We start from the raw sequence: 26,450 nt of genomic DNA, 5'->3' as shown, positions 1-26,450 counted from the left end.
ATATAGTTATATATACATTTTATACATGTTTTTGTGTATTGAGTCATGAGATAAAATGTATTTCTTACTGCGGGTTTTGTTCAAAATATGTGAAAGTCACTGTCCTATATCATGAATGCATTCTCTTTAAGACAAGTCTCTACACTTGGGTTATAGCAAGAAGAGATGTCCCCTCTGCACTTTGGAAGAAATTCCACTCTGATTCCTCTAGGCTTGGCCTTAATATGCATATGATCATTAAAGAATTTAGAAAATTCTTTCTTTCTGAGCAAAATTTGGCTTTCAAAATTATTGTGTTGCTATAAAACCCTATTATAGATGTCAGAAACTGAATAATAACTCTTTATATTTCATTCCTGCTATAATGACTCTAAGCCTGCTCTTCTCTCCGTACTGCACCCCCTTCCTGTCCACATGGCCACTTCCGTGGATGCCCTGGGGAGAATGGAGAGAAGTCATTACAAGGAAATCCAAACAGCAAAGCTCCCCACAACATTGCATAAACATCATACACGCTATGCATCCTTATGCAAGTCCATCCAAAATTATCCAATGAAAGGAAGATATTTTTGGTAAGAGTTTTTATTTTTATAAACTTGTGTATTAATCCTTTCTGATTTATTTTCCCACAGAGAAGATTTTGCAATAGTCTAGAATTAGAGTTTTTGTGATACTGGACTAAATATTTTAACCCAGGGACAATTCAGGTTTCCATTTATGCATCTGAAGACTTACCCCTTGTGTTACAGATAGTACTTGCTACCAACTGTCAGAAAGAAGAGGGTAAAAGAAAATCTTTACTGATAAAGTAAAAGATAAAGTAAAGATTTTCTTTTACTGATAATGGTTTTAATTCAATCTTTACATGTCATATTGAGTAATAATAAACTCTCTTTTCTGAGAATTTAAAAACTTGCATTATATAATATAAACATTACCAAATTTATGAAAACTTGTTTTGAATTTCCTGTGCACATCACTGTATTTTGCTTGTCACACCCTGTCTCAGTCTAAATACCTCCAGTTCCTCCTCTGAAAGATCACTTTGCCATATCAAGTTATTTGACTCTGGACAAGTTTTTGATCTCTCTAAATCTCTCTTTCCTCAATGACAAAATACCAGTAGTAATAATTCCCTCTAAATATGGCTGGGTAGACTTACTATAGCAGGTGTCTTAGAAATATTAGTGGCTTTTTTTCTCCTCTCCCTTGACTCCTCTCCTTCTCCTTCTATACCTCCTTCTTCTTGAAATAAACTAGCTTAAATTTTTTTGATGATGTACCACCCTTTATATAAGTGGGACAAGGAATGGATACTTATATTTACTTTTTTATTCATAAAATATATTTTGAAAGATACACAAAACACCTGTAACAATGGTTTTCTTAGGGAGAAGGGGGCAGGTGGACAGAATTATAAGGGGAGACCTTTCCTTTTGGTTTTGCATAGGTCATAAATACCTTCTGAAGGATGACAATTAACAATCACACAGCACTGGCACCAACCGGTCAGAACAGATGCCAGCCATTATGCCGCACCAGTACATACCAGCTGAATAGCCGCTCTGTTTTCATGGTTCAAAAGTGAAACTGTGTAAAAGTGTAGATTAAAAAGTCTCCCAGTCCTCAGGGAGGGAGAAACTAGCCTAACTTTGCAACCTAACCTCAAACGATATAAATGTTTATATGGAAAAATGGATATGTTCAATATTACTTAACACTATATTTCTAACAATTTGTGGAACACAATCCATTTTATTAGAAATTACTTGTGCATGAGTTCAAAGACTGTTAAAATTCCACTGCATTTATCACTCACTAGTAGGTTGATAGGGAAAGCAAATGGAAATGAAATGAGAGCTGTGATGAATATTAGGCACAGGAAGGGAGAAGAATTTTCCCCCATAACTGAGCTGTAAACAACTATGTTTAGGACTCATTTCCTTTCTTTAGCATTTTAATCGTTTGGAAAGCCTTTTGGTGCTCATTATTTTTTGCAGATCCTAGAAGAGAAATTCATGGCAGGGTAAAAGAGTGAATAAGGAATTAGGAGTCTATTAATTGATTTATTTATGCAATAAATGTTTATCGAGCATCTACTATGTGCCAGAACTTTTGCCAAGCATTGAGGATAATGCAATGAATAAAATAGACATGTCTATTGGATAAGACAGAAGGGAAAATAAGTAATCACAAATAAGTATACATAATTTCCAAATAAGGTAAGTGCCATGATGGGTATTTTGAGAAAATATTCCAAAGATTTTCAGTGCAGATGGAGGTGCTAGGAAAGGTGTTTCTGAAGGAGTAAGATTTTACATGAGCCCAGATGTTGAGTGATGATGCATAGCCGGAGAAGCTCAGTGAAGAGTGGTAGGGAAAGAAGTTCTTCAAGCGGAAACAATACGTACAGAAGCCCAGAGGTGGAAAAAGAGTTCAACTCATTTGAGAACAGAGAGGAGGCCTATATCCCTTTATGAGAGAATAGGGAACAAAGGAGTGATGGGGATGGTTGAGGCTAAAGAAGAAGTTTGAGTGTAGTTCTGCAGGTTTGGTAATCTATAATGAGTACAAGAGGTCTATTATGTATTGAATTGTGTCCCCTCAAAAGGCATGTTCAAGTCCTAATCTCCAGCTTGTGAATGTGACTCTATTTGGAAATAGTGTTTGAAGATGTGATTCATTAAGATGAGGCCAAACTGTATTAAGGAAAGCCCTAATGCGATATGACTGGTCTCTTCATAAGAAGAGGGAATTTTGGACACACAGCAGAGGGACACTGGGGAACAGGCCATCTCAAAAAGAGATCCTATATGAAGGATTGCCAGCAAACACTAGATCTGTAGGTACTAACATGGAAAAATCTCTAAGATAGCTTGTTAACTGAAAAAATGATTATTTCAGAATAGACATAGTATTTTCCATTTATGTAACACAAAACTGAAAAGAAAAACAATGTGTATATGTAGGCAGAGCAAAGGCTGTATAGAAAAATTTAACAATGATTCTTCTGGAAGAGAGGAGTGGGAGTAACATTTCATATTTGTTTGGTATCCTCTTTCATATATATATTGTTTTTATGACAAATGCATTTTATGCTTCTTATGTTATTAAAATATTCAGAGTATACTCTCCAGAGAAAAATTACACTTAAAAATTATTTCTAATTTTTAAGTTAAATAGCAGTTCTCTTTCATAAATCCTCTGAGTCAAGAAGAGAGCTTAGATATTCAGAAGAACTTTTAATTCCTACATTTTTTAAGAAGATGTATTATTTAATTGATGCTTTTTCTATTAATCTAGTGTCCTGGAAACTTGAATTGCTTCTCTCAACCTGTTTCCCCATTCTTCTATTTGGAAAATAAAAATAGACTCTCTCACTGCTAAGGTTTCTGAGGTGAATTTGGTTCTTTTATTTTGAAATACTCATTTGGAAGTGATATTTGGAAGGTGAGGTGGATGACATTTTTCCGTGAGGGTAGATAAGTTTGCCTGGAAGACATAAGTCTTGACAGTGACTAGATATTCTACTGATGCATCACCAGCTTCACGTTGTGTGTGGGCAGCAGTTACCTGACTCTGGATCTCACTGAGGGCGGTGTGACATTTGAGCCAGTAACCTGGTGGCAGCCTTCTGACTCGTGCTCCTCCATCCCTCCCAGTGATTTTATAAGCATCCAATTCCCTATATCAAATGCCTTTCTTCTTGACATCCTGGAGTAATTTCTTTTTCAGGCACCAAAGCCTGACTAATACACATATCTTTTCCAACAGCCTTGCATCTTCTAGTAAATATCATTGGAAGCTATAGGACAATGCAGCCATCTTGAGGGCTTCACACACCTCCTATGAGATGTCCACCTCTCCAGGCATCTATACCATCAAGCATGTTTTAGTTTGCTAATGCTGCAGAATGCAAAACACCAGAGATGGATTGGCTTTTATAAAAAGGGGGTTTATTTGGCTACACAGTTACAGTCTTAAGGCTATAAGGTGTCCAAGGTAACACATCAGTAATCAGGTACTTTCACTGGCAGATGGCCAATGGCGTCCGGAAAACCTCTGTTAGCTGGGAAGGCACGTAGCTGGCATCTGCTCCAAAGTTCTGGTTTCAAAATGGCTTTCTCCCAGGATGTTCCTCTCTAGCAAGCTTGCTACTCTTCAAAACATCACTCACAGCTGCACTGCATTCAGTCTCTTTGAGTCAGCATGTTTTATATGGCTCCACTGATCAAGGCCCACCCTGAATGGGTGGGGCCATGCCTCCATGGAAATATCCCATCAGTTATCATCTACAGTTGGGTGGGGTGCATCTCCATGCAAACAACCTAATCCAAACATTCCAACTTAATCCTCACTATTATGTCTGCCCCACAAGATTACATCAAAGAACATGGCTTTTTCTGGGGGACATAATACATTCAAACCAGCACAAAGCAGGAGCAATTACCAAATGGAAAGAATTAAATATTCAGGATTATTCTTATTACTGTACCTATTCTCATCTAACACACTATCTCTATTAAGCCCTTCCTTTCAATATGATCCTTGATCTAGTTTCCTAATCTTAAACAGACACACACACATACACTTCCACAAACACATGCACACACATACTTGCACACACACCATTCTTATTTCAACATCTCTACCCATTTGTTGTTCCATTTCTCTATTCTGCATTGAAAAATTTCTTGAACTAGGTGTCTAAACACAGTTTCCACTCTTTCATCAACCTGTTCAGTCTAATTTTATCCTCACCACCACAAAACTATTCTTGTCCAGATCTCCAAGGACCTCCATGTTTCCAATTCAGAGACTATTTCTATGCCTGTATGTAATTTGACCTCTTTGAAACACTTGACATAGCTTGCTCCTTTTTGGCACATTTGATTTTCAAACCACCACACTTTCTTGGCTTTCCTCCTACTTGTCTGGTTGCTTTTTTTTTTTTTTTCAGTCTCATTTCCTGGTTCCTTTTGTTCTTATGGCTTCTATGTGCCATTGAGCCTCAAAGCTCAGTTCCTCAGTCCTCTTCCTTATCTTCCCAAGTTTACTTATCTCTCAGAAAATTGTACAGTTGTCTACTATATGTGTAAAACTCCCAAATTTGTATTACTAATGCCTTCTCCCAGGAGCTCTAGCCTTGTATATCCACCCACCTCCTTGATAACTCCATTTGGATGTCCAATAAATATTTCAAATGTAAAATATGTCAAAGCTAATTATTTATTTCTCTCACTAAAATCTGTTTCTCTTCTTGTCTTCCCATCTCTGTAAATGGCACTACTATCCACTTAGTTGTTCAATGCCCAAACCCCAGTCATTCTTCTCCTTATCTGTCACCTGTAAGCAATATATCATAGACCTGTCCATCATTTTTCTCCACCTCCATTAGCACTCCCTCAATCCAAGGTGGCATCAACTCTCACCTGGACTACCGTAATGTGTCTTAGAAATTCCCCCTTTATTTCATTCCTTGCTCCTTCCGGAATCTATGCTTCATGAAATACCCAGAGCAATCATTTGAAAGCATATATTTAACCGTTTGTTCCCTGATTAAAATTGTTCAATGATTTCCTCTAACACTAAGATCCAAACTTTCTAACCTCAGAGCCATGGCATAACCATGTGGTCCCTACCAACCTAACCTCATGTAACTCTCCCTTTCTCTCTGCATGCCATGCACACTGGCTTCCTTTCTGTCTCTTGACAGCACCAAGCTTGTTCTTGCACTGTCATGTCCTCTCCCTGGAATACTCTTCAATGCATTCTTCACTTGACAGCTTCATTCTCTTTCAGGTTTCTGCCCAAATGGCATCTCCTTCCTAGACCATTATATGTAAATTGGCAGCCCATATAACCTACCCTGCTTATTTCCTTTATAACACTGGTTACTATCTGAACTATCTATACTTTTATTATTTTAACGTCTTGTCTTCTCACCATAAACTAAATGCAAATAGTGATCTTAACTGTCTTTTCCCCTCTTTATCCTCTGAACCACTTAGGAATACCAAGTACACAGGTTATATTAAAAAATATTTGCTGAAAAAATAAATTGTATCTTCTGATATCCAGAGAAAACAAATTTATTCCTTTCACCAAGAATAACAATAGATGAAACTGAATAACTCAATTGTACTTCATGAATTTTAATTGCTTTCATCCTTCTCGTGTGCCTCCATTGCATATTGGTTTTCTTCGGTAATGGGTATTCTGTTTTCAATGTTAAATTATCTCTCATATTATTCTTGTGGCTATTGTTAATAACATGTTTACATATTTTGATATTACTGGTAACATTTTCTCAGACCCCTTATCTGGTATGGTATCCTAATTTCAGACACATGTTCTTGTTTGTGAAATGTTCTTTATAGATAAAAAAAGAAGTCAGGAGACTTGATTTTCAAAATCTAAATGGATAAATAATGTACACTTGAGATTTAATTTCTTCATTTGTCAAATGAAAGGTTGAGCTGGAAGATTTCCATGGTCTTTTCTAGCTGAACTGTTCTTGGATAAGAAAAAGCAGTAGGTGAGAAAACTCCATGGAAAATGAGGGCTAAAACTGAGTAGACAGAAATAAGATAGTTAAATATAAGTATTCACTAGGAAATTTTAGTGATAGCCTTACCACTCCCAAGTTACCTAATAATAACCTGTATTTTATGATCCTGGATTACACTGTGGTTTATAATATTGCAATATTCAAATGCTAAGGCAGGTCACTATCAGTCCAAACACAGGAATAGCATTGCATAGCAACTTTTATCTTGGACGCCCAAATCACTTCGTAAATATCAATTAAATCTCAAAACTTTCCTGTGCTGGTATTACTGTACCCACTTTGCAGAAGGAAATGTGAGGCCTTTGCTTGTTTAAAGCACAAATCAAAGCTTTCTCATTTAAAATCAGTAGAATTCCTTAAGTTAATAGTTAATACGCTAGCAGAGACCTGGGGTTGAGTTTAATGATGGAAATTTCTATATGTGGTATTGTCCTGCATGTGGGATTATGGAATTATGTGTGGAGTCTGTGAATGTGTGTGGGTGTATATATGGAGTGTGAGTGGGTATGATTTTAACTTTATGTAGTCTGTGGGAAAAACTGGTGCATATGAGGATGTATATAAATATATGTGTGTTTGTATATATATAAATATAAATATAAATATAAATATATATGTATATTAAGTTGTGTGCTCTGTAGATGCTCAATTTTTTTTTTATTAGAAAATTATTTCTTAGCTGCATTTAACACTTCTTGCATTCCATTCACCATCTTTCGTGTTCTGTTCTGGTTTCTCTCCCTTTTCTCCAGTGTCTTCTTTCTCCACCTATCCATGCTCAGAGTTCTGCTCTCCAACTTTTAAGCTCATCCCATGTCCTGTTGTTCTCTTGCTCATTACCTTGGTTTCACTGACTCTTTATACACTGAAGATCTCCGAATCTATCTCTACAACTTGACTTGCCCTTAAGTGTCTCCACTGACTCATAAATATATCTACTATTGTCCAACCAATATCTTTAACTCAGCATATCTGAGAGTGCATTCATCAACTACCTTGCACTGTCACCCCAACTCAAACATCTTTTTCTTCTTACCCATCTTAGTAGAGATTACCAGCTATCCAACTGTCCAAAGCAGAAACCCAGGACTAATCCTCCATTCCCCCATTTTCCTGACCTTATATCCACAGCAATTAGAGAATCTTGCTTGCAGAGCAAGCTTCTATTTGTGATTTCATCAATCTCTCGATTCCTCTTAAGCCCCCTGCCATGTCCTTGGAATACATCATCTTTATCTGATGCCTATATCATGACAAAGGCCTTCTAATAAGGTTTCTATTCTGTTTCTTTTATGTGTGTACTTTTTTAAAATTCAGTTTTATTGAGATATATTCACATATCATACAATCATCCATGGTGCACAATCAACTGTTCACAGTACCATCAAATAGTTGTGCATTCATCACCCCAATCAATTTTTGAACATTTTCCTTACTTCAAAAAGAATGAAAATAATAAAAATAAAAGTAAAAAAAGAACACTCAAAACATTCCAACCCCCCTCTTCTCACTCCATTTTTCATTTAGTCTTTGTCCCTATTTTTCTACTCATCTGTCCATACAATGGATAAAGGGAGTGTGAGCCACAAGGTTTTCATAATCACACAGTCACACCATGTAAGCTACATATGCAATCTTCTTCAAGAATCATGGCTTCTGGGCTGCAGATTGACAGTTTCAGGTATTTTCTTCTAGCTATTCCAATACACTAAAGACTAAAAAGGGATTATCTATGTAGCACGTAAGAATGCCCTCCAGAGTGACCTCTCATGTCCATTTGAAATATCGCAGCCACTGAAACTGTTTCATTTTGCTTCCCCCTTTTGGTCAAGAAGATTTTCTCAATCCCGCAATGCTGGGTCCAGGCTCATCCTTAGGAGTCACGTCCAGTGTTGCCAGGGAGATATACACTCCTGGGAGTCATAGCCCGCATAGCTGGGAGGGCAGTGAGCTCACCTGCCGACTGGGCTTAGAGAGAGAGAGAAGGGCCACATCTGAGCAACAAAGAGATTCCCTGGGGGAGACTCTTGGGCACAATTATACGTAAGCTTAGCCTCTCCTTTGCAGTAACAAGCTTCATGAGGGTAAGCCCCAACATCGAGGGCTCAGCCTACTAAGTTGTTAGTCCTCAATGTTTGTGAGAATATCAGTAATAACGCAGGTGGGAAAGTCCAACATTTCCACATTTTTCCCCAGTTCCTCAGGGGTGCCTTGCAAATATATTTTTATTCTCTACCCAAATTACTTTGGGATGTATCTCTATCCTGTTTTTAGAGTAATTTTTATAAAACAATATCTTAATCTTTTCTCTTTTGCATAAAGCCCTTCCACCTCCCTCCCTCCCCCTTTACTATTAGAATCAAGTTGTATCCTTAACATGATTTGCAAGGCACTGTTTGATCTATCTCCTGCAGACCACACCATAGTTGTCATTTACTACTTCTCTTTTCAAATTCTACCAACTGTAATGATATTTCTTTTTCAGTTCCTTGAGCTTGCGTGTTTACTTTCACTCTGGTTCTTCTAAATGCTCTTTTCTCTGCTAGGAATACACCCCTCCCCTCCCCTCCCCTTTGCTTGGTTAATTCCTACTTTTCCATTATGTCCAAAAGTCTCTTCCCCCAAGAAAGCCTCTCTTGTCTCTCAAGGCAGACTTCTATGTGCTCTCAGAGCTCACTGTGTATCACTCATCACAGAACGTCATTATGGCCTTCGTTTGTGTGATTTTATTTCCTAAGTTTAAGTTTGGTGAAGGCCAAAATTGCATCCACTTGGAGAGCATTGTATCCCCAGTGTTGGCATGATTTCTGACACATAATAGATGTGCTATAAATATTTTTGAATGGTTAACAAACTGAATGAGTGACCACATTGAGCAGGTAAAAGGAGGTCAGTGAGGTCTGTTTGAGGTGAAGTTTGTGGGAATAAGGAAGATATAAGTTAAATGGACCAGATGCATGTTGCTATAAATAAACCATGTTACTCTAAATAATCCAGAAGCAGTAGGTCACTGAGTCTAAACAGTGCATTCTAATAGAAAAATATTTATTATGTCCTGAAATCTCCTACTACATACTAAGTGTGACTGTGAAGTAATGAGGCTGATTCATGTGTGATTTATAAAAATAATCTTCTTAGGTTTTAGTCAGTACACCTAAGCAGGAGAGGGCCCGGCCCTGGTCCCATGTACCTCTCCACACAAAGCAAGAAATCCTTGGGGCTGGGGAGAGCAGATACAAGTACAACCATGGAAATCCCTACACAAACAAAGTTCCCTTTCCTGGAGTGAGCAAATGCCTATTCCCGGGATCTGTCTCATTGAAGACTGACTGGACCACTGATGTGAACATCTTTAGGTCTGAAGGTTATTAGATGGTCAGTGTTTGGTTGAGATGAGGACTGAGTATAGACATGAAATCTTGGGCTACCAAATTGATACCAAGGCAACTCATGGTGCCTCCAAAGAGTCTGAGGATTCTTTTATACTTGTCTCTGTCCAACAGGGTTATTACAAAGTGTATTTGTCAAGGTAGGAAGATACATTTTACTTAACAGTTTGCTGACTTGTTTACCATTTTTAACTCTTTAAACATATGTTACCTGGGTCTCCATTTGTACTCTTGCATGGGCCCCACAATTGCTAGGGGCAGGTCTGCTACTCAAAAGCAGTTATTTTCTGGAAGATTTTTGGTTTCGTTTTATAGGGTACCATAATACTAATTATTAAAGTGCCACTTAATTCCTTGATATATGTCAGCAATATTTTATACCAGCAGTAAAATCTATTTTAGATGCACCTCAAGTCAAGTCATGGTTTTCATTATAACAGAGAGTGTCAATATTGCATAGGTTTTACCTGTGTCTTGATATAATGATAATTAAAGTACCTTAGCAAAGTTTCTGATGCTAATTTTAGTGGTAGAGAAGAACCTGAAGAAAAGATGAATAATTCCTGTTCTTTTTAGTGACCCACTTTTTATAGGATTGCCGTGTTTTAGCAGCTTCTTATCAAGTCAAAACTCCCTTATTGGCAAAAAGAGGCCTAGATTATAATGATTTTGTATGAATTAGTTTTATTTTGGTACAAGAATGTTATATATTTATTAGACAATGAACATTTTTATTTGTTGAGTACTCACTAGGAAGTATTAACCCATTTAGGCCTTACAACAGCACTTTGAGATAGGTATTAATAAAATTAACCACATTTTACAAATGAGAACATGGGGGCAGAAGGAGGTTAAACAACTTGCCCAAAATTACTATTATATATCTAATAAATAGCAGAGTCAGGACTCACCCCAGTCAGTCCAGTTCTAGGGATGTTGCTCTTAAGCACTCGTCTACACTGCCTACAAGATTGTCTTATTTCCTAAGGACATGGATCATGGAGTTTTATTTTAAAACTAAGAGTAAAAAAATATAATTTTAACAATTATTAGCAGTTATCAAGGGAGCAATCACTGAACTGACAACTTAAAGGGGCTTAATCTTTGCTTTATATAATTTGGAGTTTTGAAAATTTTTAATATGTAATTCTCAAATATGAACAAAAACTATATTTCATACCTGAGTCAATATATTTTGATCAAGGAAGAATAAACAGCTACCATATTGCTTTAATTTTTTAGTAAAGCCAGCTGAGTTGCATTTTAAAGAGTTCATGATAAGACTTCAACACTTAGAGGTTTTCTTTCTTAACTTGCTGTTATGAGATAGATCTAGACTCCTTTAATATTCACAGCAGTTACTAGCACAGACAACCGAAGTTCAGTCTGCAATGTAAATGAATGGATTAATTCTCATGCTTTTGATCAAATGAGTCTATTTTGCTGAATTAAACAAATCTGAATGGTGCAAGCAATACTAACATGTTTTATTCCACAATAATAGGTGTATACATTTCTGTTAGAAGTTTGAATAGCTTGATTTACTCCTTAACAAGACAACCACATGCCTGTGCAGTGAGTTACACAATTTCCATTCTAGCTGTCTGCATAACAATAATTGCTTCACATTTCTATAAAGATTTAAAATGCGTGCTATACAATTTTTAGAATACAATTGATTCAAAAGGAATATTTTGTAAGGATATATAACCAGCATTCACCTAGTTGATTATGTAAAAAAATCCATTTCACATGATACGACCTAATTTTGTAACCCAAAAGCTAAAAAAAAGTTATGAATTTCCAATACAATATGAATGACATTTTGTAATCAATAGAGTGAGAACTGTTCTTGATTGTTAAGAGGATTTGCATATTCCCCTCACCCCCACTATAAATACAGAAAAATCTTATTTGCCCTAGATCAGCTTTTTTTTATATAAATCCAAGTGGAAAACTGTATCAGCTTTATTTAGAAGAATCCACAAGAGATACTCTGATTATTGAGGTCATTGCTGTGACTACAGTAGTCACTTAAAAACCAGTCTTGCAGTTAGGAACTTTATTATGGAAGTAATTAAACTTAGCCAAATTTAGGAGTATTTATAGATAAAGGATAGAAAACTTTTGTGTTTCTAAAATCAATACCTAAAAGATAAAAGCAATGTATATTCTCACTGCCAAGGATCTTTCACTAACATGAATGTTAGAGTTACATTACTTTCCCAATAAAAGGGGCAGAGGGTTAATTTTTTTTCAGTGTCTGAGAAGTAATATGCTTATCCCATCCTACTTGGTAAGGATAGAACAAAGCTAATTTAAGGACAGTTGGTTTCTAGTTATGCACACACACACTCAAGTGCATTCATACACAAACAAACACATCTTCCTATGGCTATATAATTGACTTTCTCAAGACCCCCTACTACTTTCAACTTAAATTAGGGTGTTAAGAGATGATTTAAAAATCAAAAGGGAATTTTAGAACAGTAGTTCCCAGACTTTTGAATTTCAGCAAAATAACACCCCCCCACCCCCCCCACCCCCCCAAAAAAGTTAGACTAATATTAGGTGTCCACATTTCAATTTTACCAATTAAAAGAATTTAGAACAAAACTCAACAGAAAAATAAAACACAACAATTAAATATCCTATTATATGATCACCACCATTTTCATCAAAGAAAGGACATTGAACATTAGTAAGAAGGACATAATCTAATAACACTGGATGTTTCTTTCTAAAAAAAACATTTGACAACCTTTTACCATTTAACACTAGAAAGGACAAAAATCTTCTTGGTGCCCTTTTTGGTTTCCTGTATTGGAAATATATTTAATTCCCTACTCTGGGCAAAAACGTCATTCATTCATTCTTTCCTTTATTCATTTATTTATTCATTCACATTTCAAATATGCATTGAACACTGATTATGTGTCAGACCCTTTTGTAGGCATGGGGGTTTAATAATGAATTCAAGAGAGAAAAATCTCCTGCCCTTACGGAGTTACTTATTGTGGGATATATAAGAAAGTGTAATTCTACATGTGGAAACATATATGTTCCATATGTCTACTTTTCGATTTCTGCTTCTACCTCCATCATCTCTTGTCTGGTTTACTTAATACTCTTCTAACAGGTCTCTTGGATTTTATTTTGCTGCCCCAGGTTTATTATCCACAGTGGTCAGAGAGATCTGTTTAAAACCTGAATCAGACTATGTGTCTCCCACACTTAAAACCCCAGTAGCTTCTCATTATACTTCACCTTTCCATCATCCTGCAGCATTGAAGACAGTGGATTTTGTACCCTTTGCGCCCCTCTCTAACACGTGACTCTCTAAAATTCAACCATACTGACTCTGGTTCCTTTCTGTTTTTCTTTCACGTTACACATACGCCTGTTTCAGAGCCTTCACATTAGCTCTTCCCCTGCCTTTTCCCCAGGTCTTTGCATGTCCGGGTCTTTTGGTTCATATGATTTAGTATGAATTTGGCCGTAGGAAACAGAAAATTCCCAAGAAGATGTTGGAGGAAGATAATGATCTCACATAAAAGAAGTAAATAGAAGAGATGTTTTCTGGACTAGTTAATTCAGTGGCTCACTGATGTCATAAAGAACCAAGAAGGTTCTTCCTTTTTTCCATATCAGCATGTTTGTTGCATTCTGGCCTCCCTTTTGACCCCTCATGGCCACAAACAACGGCAGCAGTTCCTACACCATGTCCTCACTCAGAAACACCCAGAGGTAGGAAGAGCCTGTTTCCGCACCCACATAAAGTTGAGTGTAAGAAAACCTTCTGAGGAAGTCTCCCAGCACATCTCCTCTTCAAAACATTGGTCAAGATTGTATCAAAGACTTATTTGTAAGTCAGTCTCTGGCAAGTGGAATACAATGACTTTGTCTTGGACTCATAGATTTAAGTACCTGTTCCCTTAGAGCACATGAGAGAGTCTTTTTCAAAATGAAAAAACAAAAAACAAAAAAAGGGAGACATGACTATTGCGTAGGTCATTGTGATGGTTTGGAGTTGTATGAAGCCCCCCAAAACATGTTTTTAAACTTAATCCACCCCTGTGAGTGAGGACCTATTGTGAGTAGGTCCTTTTGAGGAGGTTTCTTCAGCTAAAGTGTGGTCCAACTCATTCAAGATGTGTATTGATGTTATTACTGGAGTCCTTTATAAGCAGAATGAAATTCAGACAGGTGGAAGAGAAGGCCACAAGCACAAGAAGCTGAAATTCAGTGGGATCTGGAAGAGAATGTAGCGGTCAGGAGAGGTTACCGTGTGCCTTACCAGGTGACAGAGGAGTCAAGAGCAAAAGATCACTGGTAGCCAGCCCAGAATGCCATAGTCTTTGGGAAGAAAGTATGGCCTTGATGATGGCTTGACTTGGACTTTTTACTGGCCTCAAAACCATGGGCCGTTAAATTCCCATTGTTAGAGCCATCCCTTTGCATGGTATTTGCTTGAGTACCCAAAGGAAACTAAAAGAGCCATCAGTAATTGTTAGGGCTTAGCTGAAATGTCACGTTACCTCCTTTGTCTTAGTCATTCTCTAGAATTATTATCTGAATTTCTTTTTTTTTTTAATTGTCAGTTTCCCTCCACTAAAACAGAAGCTTGATGAGAGTAGAGATTTTTGTCTTATTATATTTATGACTACATTTACTGTATCTGTAATGTGACCTAGCACAAAATAGGCACTCAGTAATGATTTCTTAGTCAATGTCTCTACCATTAGAAAGAAATGAATTTGAATTCTGATCTGCCTGTTATTTGCTATATAACTTTGGCAAACTTATTTATCCTCACTAAAATTTAATTTCCTCATTAAATTCTTAAGGGAAGAATTGTTTCAATAAAGAATAAATAGGAAAATATAAATGACAATGATATACATCTTTTATGTAGTATTTGCTATGTGCCGAACTACTCTGTTTGGTATAGTTTTATTTGATCATTGATCTTCACAAGTAAACTATGAAGTAGACACTATAATTATTCCCACTTTATGGATGAGTAAGGTTGAGACACTGTTCTGGTTTGCTAAAGCTACCAGAATGTTTTTATCAGAAATGGATCAGCTTTTACAATGGAGGTTTATTAGCACAGCAAGCACTGTGCTGAACCAATTGGGAGTGCTCAAAGTGTTGTAAAGTTTGGTAAAAAGCACCAGCTTGGGAGATAGATTCTTTTAGATCAAAACTCTACTCTGCTACTTCGCAGTTGGGAGAATTTGGACAAATTACTTTACTGCTCTGCACCATCATTTGTGAAATAGTGATAATAATAGTACATATTTCATCATTAATCCATATGGAACACATAGCATAACGCCCAAAACTCATTTCATTCATTCAACAAATGTGTCTAGTAGGCTTTATATGTGCCAGGCATTTTTCCTACAGTACTCTTGGAACTTCACATTCTAATGGGAGAGAAAGACAGTAAAAAACAATGAAGAAGTATTGTACATATATAGTATAGTATGTACAGTGGTAATAATCTCATGGAGAAAAATCAAGAAAGGGGAAGAGAAAGCTATTGCCCTATGTTTTCTTCTAAGAGTTTTATAGTTTTTGCTCCTATGTTTAGGTCATTGATTCATTTTAAGTTAATTGTTTTATATGATATAAGGTCTATGGAAACTTTTAAAGAATATTTGTTTCATGTTATTGCTGTTGACTATTGAAACTCTTTGTGTCTACCAAAATGAACTTAGTGCACATATAATTAATTATATTTGTATTTGATATTATACAATATCCATCAATTGTCCCTTTCTTTTCTTGTTTCTAAAAGTAGCATTCAGTTTTTGCAGTTAAGTCAAACATCTTAGTTTTCCAAAGCAGTATCTTTTATCAATAATGACTTCCCCATATAGTGACTCAAATCCACAAACATAAATATTTTCAACAATTTCCCTCACTTTCACTTGTTATGTGTACCCTGATAACCACTTAATTTATTAAATAAACATTAAAAATACTATTTTAGTATGCATTGCAGTGTTTTTGTATTGTCTGCATAATTTTTCTAAGTTTATATTTCTAAGCCTTGGACATAAAGTTCCTTTCTAGAAATAATTTTTAAAATCTAATATGATTTGACCATGTAAAAATATGAATAAAAATGTGAGATTTCTTATGTTCTTATACATCATAGTATAGCTTCCCCTTCCTGTTCTTACTACTTTACTTTATGATAGCATTGCTATTTAAAAATGTGTAATTCTCTTAAAAATATGACTACAAAAGTTAGAGCAAATTACAAATGAAAATTATAGAAAACCCTATTCACTTAGTGTTAGATATACCTCCTGGCCTGTATGTTGTTTGATATGTTCTTTTAGAGAATGTATTTTTTTTCCTGTCCATCTTAAATCACCTTTAAATTATTTGAAGAGCTCCAGTTATTATTTCTTTTGGTCTTTCAGATTGGTGCTTTCACTAGCTGCCCCCTCAGCTTCCCATTTTGATGCCATGCTTTAAAACACTGGTTGGCTTGCTTACAAACACTAAAAAGGAAGAGAAATTCTTTAGATTTTGATTTGCATTGTGAGGATATCCCTGGATCATTGCACATTGGATTTAATATGAAAATTGTATTTGGAGTCATTTGATTTGCAGAAATAACAAGACTAAATCCTGCAGTTTCTAAAGGTAATTAGTTTTCAACCCAGACAGTCTGAATAACTATACATTTACTACCTTGTAAAGAACTATCATAACAAGCCCTTAAGCATTATTTGAAAATTAATAAACTAAATCCTTCACTTTCCCATAGCAACACTGAGTTATTTTATTGCAAAATTCCACTTTTCAATTATAGGTTTACTAAATTAAGAGGTTGGAAAAGTATAAAAACAATTATTAGCTTCTTAATACTGTAGATGACTAATGCAATGGGTCCACTTTACTGTAAGGAAACAAAGCTTTTTTTTATTTTCAATGAAAATTCTTTCTTTGGATCCCTTAGAATAAGCTCGATTCACAAATAAGTCTTGTTTCTATTTTATCAATAAAATGTACTATATGTTTGAGTGCAGTTTTCTAAATTAGGCAAAAATAAATCTTACCCAAGAATCTTATTCATAACCACTCTTTAAGTTTATATTTTTGTGTTCTAAAAATGAAACCTCCAAGTAGAGAAATCTGATTGTTAAAGCCTGCAAATATGAAAGGCCCAGTAGTCTGGATTTAAGCTAAATACTTGCTAGGGATGATTATATCATATTTAAAAACTAAAACTGCATATAAAGTGGGTTAATTGCTTAGAAGAGAGTATGGAAGACAGGTATTCTTAACCTCATCAACACAGGGTGAATGTGGAGACCAGTGTTAATACATACACCCCGGCAGAGAGGAATAATGTAATCCCTTTGCTACCAGATCCAGGACTTTGGCTCTGGGTCATCCAGAATATGGACAATCTTAGAGTTCTGATGTCTGGCTCCATGCAAATGGTGTGTGTGTGTGTGTGTTGTGTGTGTGTGTTAGAGCCTGGAGAAAGAGCAAGTGTCAAGCTCCACAGAGATCTGTTAGGAAGAGTAAAGTGCAGAAAAACATATTTTCTTCTGTTCCTGCCCTCGTACCCCAGCTTTAAGTAGACATATTTACTCTGTCAGTCTTTATGGCATAGTGGTTGTTCCAGTTTGCTAATACTGCCATTATGCAAAACACCAGAAATGGATTGGCTTTTATAAAGGGGGTTTATTTGGTTACAAAGTTACAGTCTTAAGGCCATAAAGTGTCCAAGGTAAGGCATCAACAATTGGGTACCTTCACTGGAGAAAGGCCATTGGCTTCCGGAAAACCTCTGTTAGCTGGGAAGGCATGTGGCTGGCATCTGCTGATCCCAGATTGTGTTCCAGCTCTACTCTCAGCTCCTGTGCATTCTTCAAAGTGTCTCTCTTGGCTGCAGCACCTCCTTCTGTCTGTGAACACTTTTACAGGACTCCAGTGATTCAATTCAGACTCACCCTGAATGGGTGGGGTAACACCTCCACGGAAATTATCCAATCAAAAGTCTTGCCCACAGTTGATTGAGTCATATCTCCATGGAAACACTCAAAGGATTCCAACCTAATCAACACTAATATATCTGTCCCCACAAGATTGTATCAAAGAACATGGCATTTTGGGGGACATAATACATCCCAACTGTTACACTGGTGAAAAGGACTTTGGTCCAGAAAACCAGGGCTCAAATCCTGGTTTCAACCCTTGCCAGCTGAGTAATATTGGTCAAGTCCCTTAACCTACCTCTGACTGAGTTTCTTCATTGACATAATGAGGATAACCTTGCAGGATTTTTGCAAGAATTAAATAAGTTATTATGCCCAGGTTTCTTAGAACAGAACCTAGCACACACAAGTCAGGGCATCAGGGCCTATGCAAAAGATAAGGATTTTAAAGGCAAATTCACATTTTACCTGATTGTGTTCGTACTTTTTAAGGTACTTTTTAAATATTTGGTTTCCTAAGTCCTTAAATCCTTAATTTAGTGACGATGTAAAGGAAATGGCATACATTGAAAAAAAGAGTTGAGGGAAAGAAAAGAAAAAAGGATGGAAGATATGAATTGTTGAGTAGAAATTCTCTTTAGCAATTAAATTTTTTACTTTTAATTTTCAAAGAGGTATCCCTGAGTTGCTATGAGTTCCTAAAGGTCAACTGGGGAATAAGATATCCCCAGATATGTGTTGTCACATTAATAGATAAAACAGATAAGGGCATGGAAAGAGATCATTATTCAATCAATCAATTTAAAAGATATAATAAAAATAATAAAAGTCTGTTTGATCCTCAGTGAAGGGCACACAATGAAGGATAAACTCACCACTTCAAGAATAATCAAGAACTGTGTGTAATCCTGTATAATCCTAGTAATTCCCCACACCATTCATATTATATATGCTCAATTAGTATCTGTTAATTGAATGGAATAAATGAATAAATATGTCCATGACAAACAGAACTGGGAACAGAGGATAAAAACTGATGGCTACAAAGACTTCATAGCTTAAAACAAGCAGATGGACCCCTTAAATCATTCAGGTTTTGTTTGTCTTTGATGAAAGGATGAGAAGCCTTGAGTTAGAATCAAGGTTTCTCAACTTGGGTGCTATTAACATTTGGGCCAGATAATGTCTGCTGTGGGAGGCTGTCACTGCATTGTAGGGGGTTTAGCAGCACCCCTGGGTTCTACCCAATAGATGCCAGGAGCACTGCCTCAACCAGTTGTGACAACTAAAATTGCCTCCAGGCATTGACAAATGTCCGCTGAGGGCAAAATAGCACACAATTAAGAACCAATGAGGTAGACATCAAACTAGAAGAGTATGATGTGTTGATATTTCAACTCAGAGATGGTGCCAGATTTACATTAGAGAGGTATTCCTAACTTGCAGATTGGAAATTGGCCACAAACTTGACTCTATGCCTAGGCTCCAGATTTATGGCTACTGACAACTGACAACTATGTATTTTTTAATTTAAGCTATGCAATCTTGAGTGTGACAGTACTTTTTGATTTTCTAAAACATTGATTTTTTATGATACCTATACAGACAAGGAAGCATAGTTAACAAAGTAATATTATAAAATGGAACATTCTGCATGTAGTAATAACCAGATAGCATTCACATGCTTAGAAGTCCATCATGTTTCCTCCTCACATGTTGTTCCTGATGAATTATTTTAAAAGTATAAATAATTATTCATTACACAGGATCATCATTATTTATGCAACTGAGGTTTACCACTAACATTTCAATACGTATTTTTTTTACTAGGAGACTTCAGTAAAACTTGTAAGAATAGAAATTTATGCCTAGACTTAAGTAATTCATTTGGAGCTTTCCATAAAGGTGGAGGAATAGTACAAAGTGATTGAACCTTTAAATCTTAAAGGAATCTTTTATAACTGTAAATTTGATAAAACATTATTTACAATAATTTCACATACAGTTAAATTTTATGCACACATTAGAACATCCCCAAACAGTCAAACAGATTAAGCTGCCAAACCATAACCGATTTCTCCCACAGGAAATTTGCCTCATGTATTTCATTTAAATAAAAATGAGGTAGTACTATGTAACAATAAAAGCATAAAGTTATATATCATATAAATCTTATTTTCATGCAGTCAGAAAAATAAATATCATCCTATAATTACCTCTTGGTAATTTTCAGTTCCATCTATTTTAATTTTTCTTGTTTTTCTTTATTTTATTTCTCCTTGCTGCTTCTTTTTCTCCTTGATGCTATACCACCTATAGCCTGTCCTCTGTTGCCTTGTCCAATGTCAGTGTAGATGACTCAAATGACGCCTTCCAAGTACAGTGCAGTTCTTCCTTTGGGAAGCTGTTCCACTGACTAATGTTGTGGTTTCTATTGGTATGTTAATCAGTGCTTCGCTCAGCACAGACTGAGTGTGTTTCATCCATGAATTGACGTGTGAGAAAGAGTCAAAGGTGAAATTTAGGAGTTTGGTACATTCCACATGCTGGGTTCTGGTGGCCATATTAAAATGCATATTTTTATTTTCCAGCTATATTTGTTTTATCATTGAAAGTTAAGTGAAACTTTTTCTATTTTGATAGGCAGTGTTCAAGTAAAAACAACCAAACCGAACCAAACCAAAGCACCTTTCTAAATATATGTATTAACAATGGGTTAGCAGTACATCAGGAGGACAAATACTATTGCTGATCTTATTTTTTTTAAGAGTTAGGAAAACTAAGTGTAAGAAACACAGAAGCCACAGAAAGAAAAAGGAATTTGGTCGGAAATTGTAAAAAGGCTTTTCTTGAAAGTAATTGTTTCTTCTACTCAAGCGTATGAATAGGTAGACTCCAAGTCTAAGGAAGCACCTCCCTTTGAGGGCCAGCAGAAAATATGTTTAATCACGAAAGCAAAAATCAACTCTGGTCAACAACCTCATGTTCAGACCTTCATGTATTTCAAGGCAATTCTTCCAGCAGTTTCTATACAGTCCAGAGTAGATAAACAAGAGTCGTCACCCAGAGGCTTTTATTACCCCACTGCAGGAATGTGCTTCCTGTTAGGCTTTCTCTTAGGATATGTTATCCTAACTGGAATCAAATCCAAATCTGAATCTTGGAGAGAACTGCTATGAAAATGAAATATGGAGCCAACCAGAAAGCTTCAAGATGTTTTGCTTGTAAATATGGAGTGACTCAGCACATAAAATGCATGTTCATTAATACTTTTGCTTTTAATTGTAAACATTATGTTTTTGATACAAAGCCTTTCTGAAGCATTGTAATGTGGTGTTTGTTTGTTTGTTTTTTATAACTTAGTTTTAAAACAAAGCACTGTAGAAAAAGCCAACTAAGATTTATCCTCAAAGGGCTGGATTCTCAAATCTCCCCTCTTCAATGCCATGTGTTTTAGATGTCTAAAATTGTTCAGCCAAATGCTGCACTAGACTAAAGATGGCTTAACAATGTGATAAAAGTAGAATCTCCTTAAATCAGTTTTGAATATTAAGGGGTAGGAATAAAGGATGCTAGATATGAGAATGCAGACCAGTTGAAAACCAAGCTCCTGAAGGTGCAAAGAGATGGATCAGTAGGCTACATGTCGAATAGCAGGGTCTAAAGTCTAGACTGGGCAGAGAAGCAAATGCCACTGGGGGGGGGGGGGAATCTCATACCCATTGGGGCTCAGAGCATAAAGCCTAGCTTAAGTCTGCCTCACTAACTAATTTCAGATTAAATAACTGAAAGCAAGTCTTGACCAATCAGTCTCACATTTCAGCTCCAACAACTTTAAATTTGATTTTGACTAAGATAAATTTAAGTAGCCTTTATCCATTAGAGAACAGCATAGTACAAATACTGTTTCTGAAAGAAAGGCCAGATATATGTCAGTTTACTAGTTTACTCATTACAGACTGACTGAATCTGGGGAGGAAAAAGGTGTGTGAGTAAACAAACTCACAAATAATTACGCTGGACATTTTTATGCTGCCACCAGACCTTTTGTAAGACTATATGAACTGATCTTAATTTTGTTATACTAATGCTAGCCACTGCCTATTATTAAATGGTCTATTAAGAATTGGTCTATATTTTGGAAAACAATAATATTAAATTCATTATGGCTTTTTGCAGTCCAGGCACTTATTTAGCTTGTGTATTCCTCTTAAGATTTTAATAGGTAAAAGTTATTTTTCAAGAATTTTTGCTGGCAAGCTATATAGGTATGCTTAAAAAGGTACTTATCTTTCATGACCTTTGAAATATATATGAGAAATTTATGTTAAATTTATTCATGTTATAAGTGTAACACAACCAATCAGAAAGTCTTTATTATATAGACTTCTGTTTAAAGTTGCACTGTCATTCAATATTAGCCCCAGAATCTTAAATTCAAAAGCCAAGCATGGTCTTATCTGTTATAAATATATAGCAATATATTATCTCTATTATTGTTAAAACAATTTAATTTCTTTGTGGGAAAATAAAAAAACAGATAAATATAAAAAAAGAATTCCATAGGAGACTTATTTTTGGAGCCCATTTTTAAATGCAGCAAATATATTCTGTCAAATATAATAAAAAAAAAACATTTTAAAGGATGACAACTTTTCTGCTGTATTGCTAAATCATAATTGATTTTACATATCTGCTATTGTTGAACATTTCCATTTTTTTTCCTTTGTTATTATTATGTTACAAGGACATTCTTGCATCTTTTCATGGAGAGGCAGCTTAGGACGGTGGTTAAAAGCATGGGTTCTAGTGATAGACTGCAGGGAAAAGATCCAGTAACTTCCCTCTGGAGCTCTGTGTTTTGGTTAAGGCAAATTTTTTTTTAACTCCTTTTTAAAACATTTACCCTTTCTAAGGCTCAGTTTCCTCGTCTGTACTTGGGGCTAACAATTCCATTTGGTTTTTATGGTACTAAACATGGTAATTTATGTAAAAATCTTAGCTTAATCCTTGGCACATTTTGCTCATTTAATTAACATTAATAGCTACTACTATGACTACTACACTTGAAGTTTATCTTACTCATTTACTTATGTCAAATTCTTAGTCTAAGAATATCTGGCCAAAAATAGGTACAGTTTTTAGACTTTCAAAATATTGTCAAATTTACTTTCAGAAGGTGCTTAGTGATTTATATATTTTTCCAGAGTGTATAAGAGGTACACGTGGGTGATATATGTATATATATTTTAAATGTATGTACTTATATTTGTGTATAGTTATATATATTTATAAGTAGAAATGTGTGTTTTTGTCTATATATGTATGTATGTATGCATATGTGTGTTTATATATGAGTATATATGCCTTGACTATTTGAAAGGTAAAAACTTATATCTCATTTTTAAAATTTCCAAAATCCCCCATATGATTATTATTTGTAGCCTTCTATGATTTGTCAGTTGAGATCTTAGGCTTATTTTCATATTGAACTCATGTTTATTCTTACTGATTTGTTTTACTTTTTGATATATTAAGTATATAAAAAGAATATATATTCATATATTTAAGCTCCATGAAGGCAAGAATTTTTCCCTTTTTTTGAACTTGGCTGTTTCCTCAGTACTAAAACAGTGCCTGACATACTTCAAGTATTTACTGAATATTTAAAAACACTTATTGAATGAATTCATAAATCTGAACACAGAAATTTCCATAGAGAGAATAATGGCAAAGACCATTTGCAGATGATTATGGTGGTTGACTATTACAGTTTTTAAAAATGTAATATTAACTACTGAATTTTGAACAGCCCCACATTTCTATTCATTCTATTTATTATCAGTCAATATAGTGCAAGTTTTTAGGTGTCTCCATGGTGTATTGAGTTGATTTATTTGGACTGGTGGAATATTTTCATTTGATCATTAAAACAATGTGGTAAAGGAGATTAACTAAATTCTTAGAGAGAAAGCAAACTTTATCTAATCATTTATTTAAAACCCACTAAATTTAAAGAGGACGCTAAGCTAGGTCCTATTTAAGGGAGTATTTAACTAATGAATTAAAACAAGCATTTTCTTCTTTAAGGGAATACATAGTGGGTAAGGATAACAAAATATCAACATTTATTCAAACGAAAGATTTATAGAGCGTTTCAGAGCGATTATAGCATACACATGCTCTAAATACTTAAATGTATGATGTATTATTCAGAAGTCCAGTCTGGAATACAAAAAGCACAACACATCTTTATAATAGAAAGAATTTATCACAGGGAAGAGCTGAGAAGCCAAACAGTGGACAGCGGGGCATCCAGAGGTTTCCAACAGCAGAAAGGTAGAGATTACAGAGGCCAGGACCATTTAGTGGGAACCACCACCTTGGGGGGAGAGTCAGTCTTAAGAAGCTGAAGCCATGGAAGAGATACAACCCTTGCTACTGCCGGTGATGCCACAGGAAGGAGAAACATGGGGAGAATTACTCTTTTGTTTCTCTTCATTTCACCTTCCAATCTTCCACTAGGGTCTCTCATTGGCTCAATTTACCCAGAAGTCAGAAGTCAGTACAATCTGGGAAATAATCCCTGACATACAGAGCAATGTGGCAGGTGGAAGGGAAAGGATCTGAGAGTATACTGACAATGGATGAACACAAATCCCAATTTGTCAAGTGAGCAGAGTTCAGAGGAAACTTGGAAAAGAGGCTTCCTTGGGGCAGTAGCAGATAAGAGATCCTGATTCATTATAAAGTTGGGAGAAAAGCAATCCAGGTGAAGTAAAAAGGCACAGAAGTGGGAAAAAAATGAGCGATTGACAAGTAGATTAGCCTGATTTGAGTAGAAATTCCATGTAACAGAGAATGGAAGAGAAGTTTAATGAGAAGCAGTAGATGAGTAGTGACAAAAAATGATGAGTAGTTAGTAAGTCTTTTTTTCCTCCATTTGTTCTGGTATTTTACTTAATAATACCTAATAACTTAGTTCAGAAAACAATGCAAAGAATTTTTTAGGTTATTCATTCTCCAGCCCTAAATAACATAAATTGACATTCTTCAGATTTATCAATACCTCAGTATCTTTCATAGAACATATTATCTTAATCTAATACATATGAGCCCCCAAAAGCAGAGTATTTTAACCTTCAGAAAGCTTTGGCATTAAGCCTGATACTCGAAGGGTCTATGTTGATAACACTGATGAACTGGATTTGGTGGAAAAGTTTTAAGCAAATAACATTTGGTAGCACCATGTGGCACCACCCTGCCTAGGTACCTTAGCAAATAAGTAGCTACCTGCAATTCTATCTTTGCTAGGTCTTAAAACCATTGTCTGAATATTAAAAACTTTTCCCTAACAGTGTGTAGGATTGGAAATAGTCCACTTTCTTAGGCTTTCAAACTTTTGGGTTGGAAGTCAGTTCCCTTGTGATCAATGAATGGAGGTCTATTCTCTCTAACCATGACAAGAGTATTTAATATCAGAGGCTTGCCCTTATTCCTGATTTTCAAACAAGACACTCTTCTCCTGGCCTCATGTCCTGTTGCTTCATACCTCCAAATTTATTCACTTGTAATGCTGCAGTCATTGAACCCCCCCCCCCCCACCACACACACACACATAGTATGCCTCTGTGCTTTTACCTCCTTGCTCTTTTTCCTTCAACTCTTGCCTGGCAAGCATCTACTAATCATTCTTGGTTTAAATTACATGACGTTTTATTCCCTGAACATATAAAATGAGTTCAGTTCAGACATCTCTGCCACAATAGTCACTTCTGTTACTCTTTATTATCTCTGTTAAAACTTACCTCCTAGAGAATTATAATTGTTTCATTGTCTATTCCTACCTGTCTTTATCAGTGAGACTGTACTGTACTCCCTTTATGTCTTAGAGTCTAGAGCTATGTTGAATTCTTAGTGTTTGTTAGATTGAGCTAAATCAGGCCTTGAGTTCTAGCTCTACCAGTAAAAAGTCTAGGAATACTTATTTGAGTACATATCAGGCATTGAGTTAAAACAGTGACACCTATGGCTCTTCAGGTTATGGAGACCTACTTAAATCACATCTGAGTTTTCCACATGCCCTTGGAATTTGGAAATTGATTTGTGATTTATCTGGAGCTAGATAAAAGAAGTAGGGAATGGGGGTCTGCCTAAATATTAAGTTAATTTCTATATCTTTAGCACATATCAGATCTAGCTTAGTTCCAATCCTGCCACTATTCTACCAAAAGAAAAATTAGTATGTTTTACAACCTAGGTTATATTCATTTTTATGATGACTCAAATTATTCAAATACTACATGAAAGGCAAAACTTGATTATCATAAATACATAAAGCCTCAGAGTACAAAGGAGTATTGAAGATAAGCTAATCAACAAGATGTCACCTGCTGAAACCAATATAGATTAATGAAACAGTCATTTTGTGGATGTTGGATCACTGGTTCTAAATATAGATCATCTTTTCTAAATGTGTACTATTGCAGATCCTATTCTAAGATTTCATGTTAATTCATG

The sequence above is a fragment of the Choloepus didactylus genome, chromosome 12 (genome assembly GCF_015220235.1).
Source record: "Choloepus didactylus isolate mChoDid1 chromosome 12, mChoDid1.pri, whole genome shotgun sequence".
NCBI lineage: Eukaryota > Metazoa > Chordata > Mammalia > Pilosa > Megalonychidae > Choloepus > Choloepus didactylus.
The sequence above is the reverse complement of the archived record's forward strand: the minus strand, read 5'-3'. Positions refer to the sequence as shown.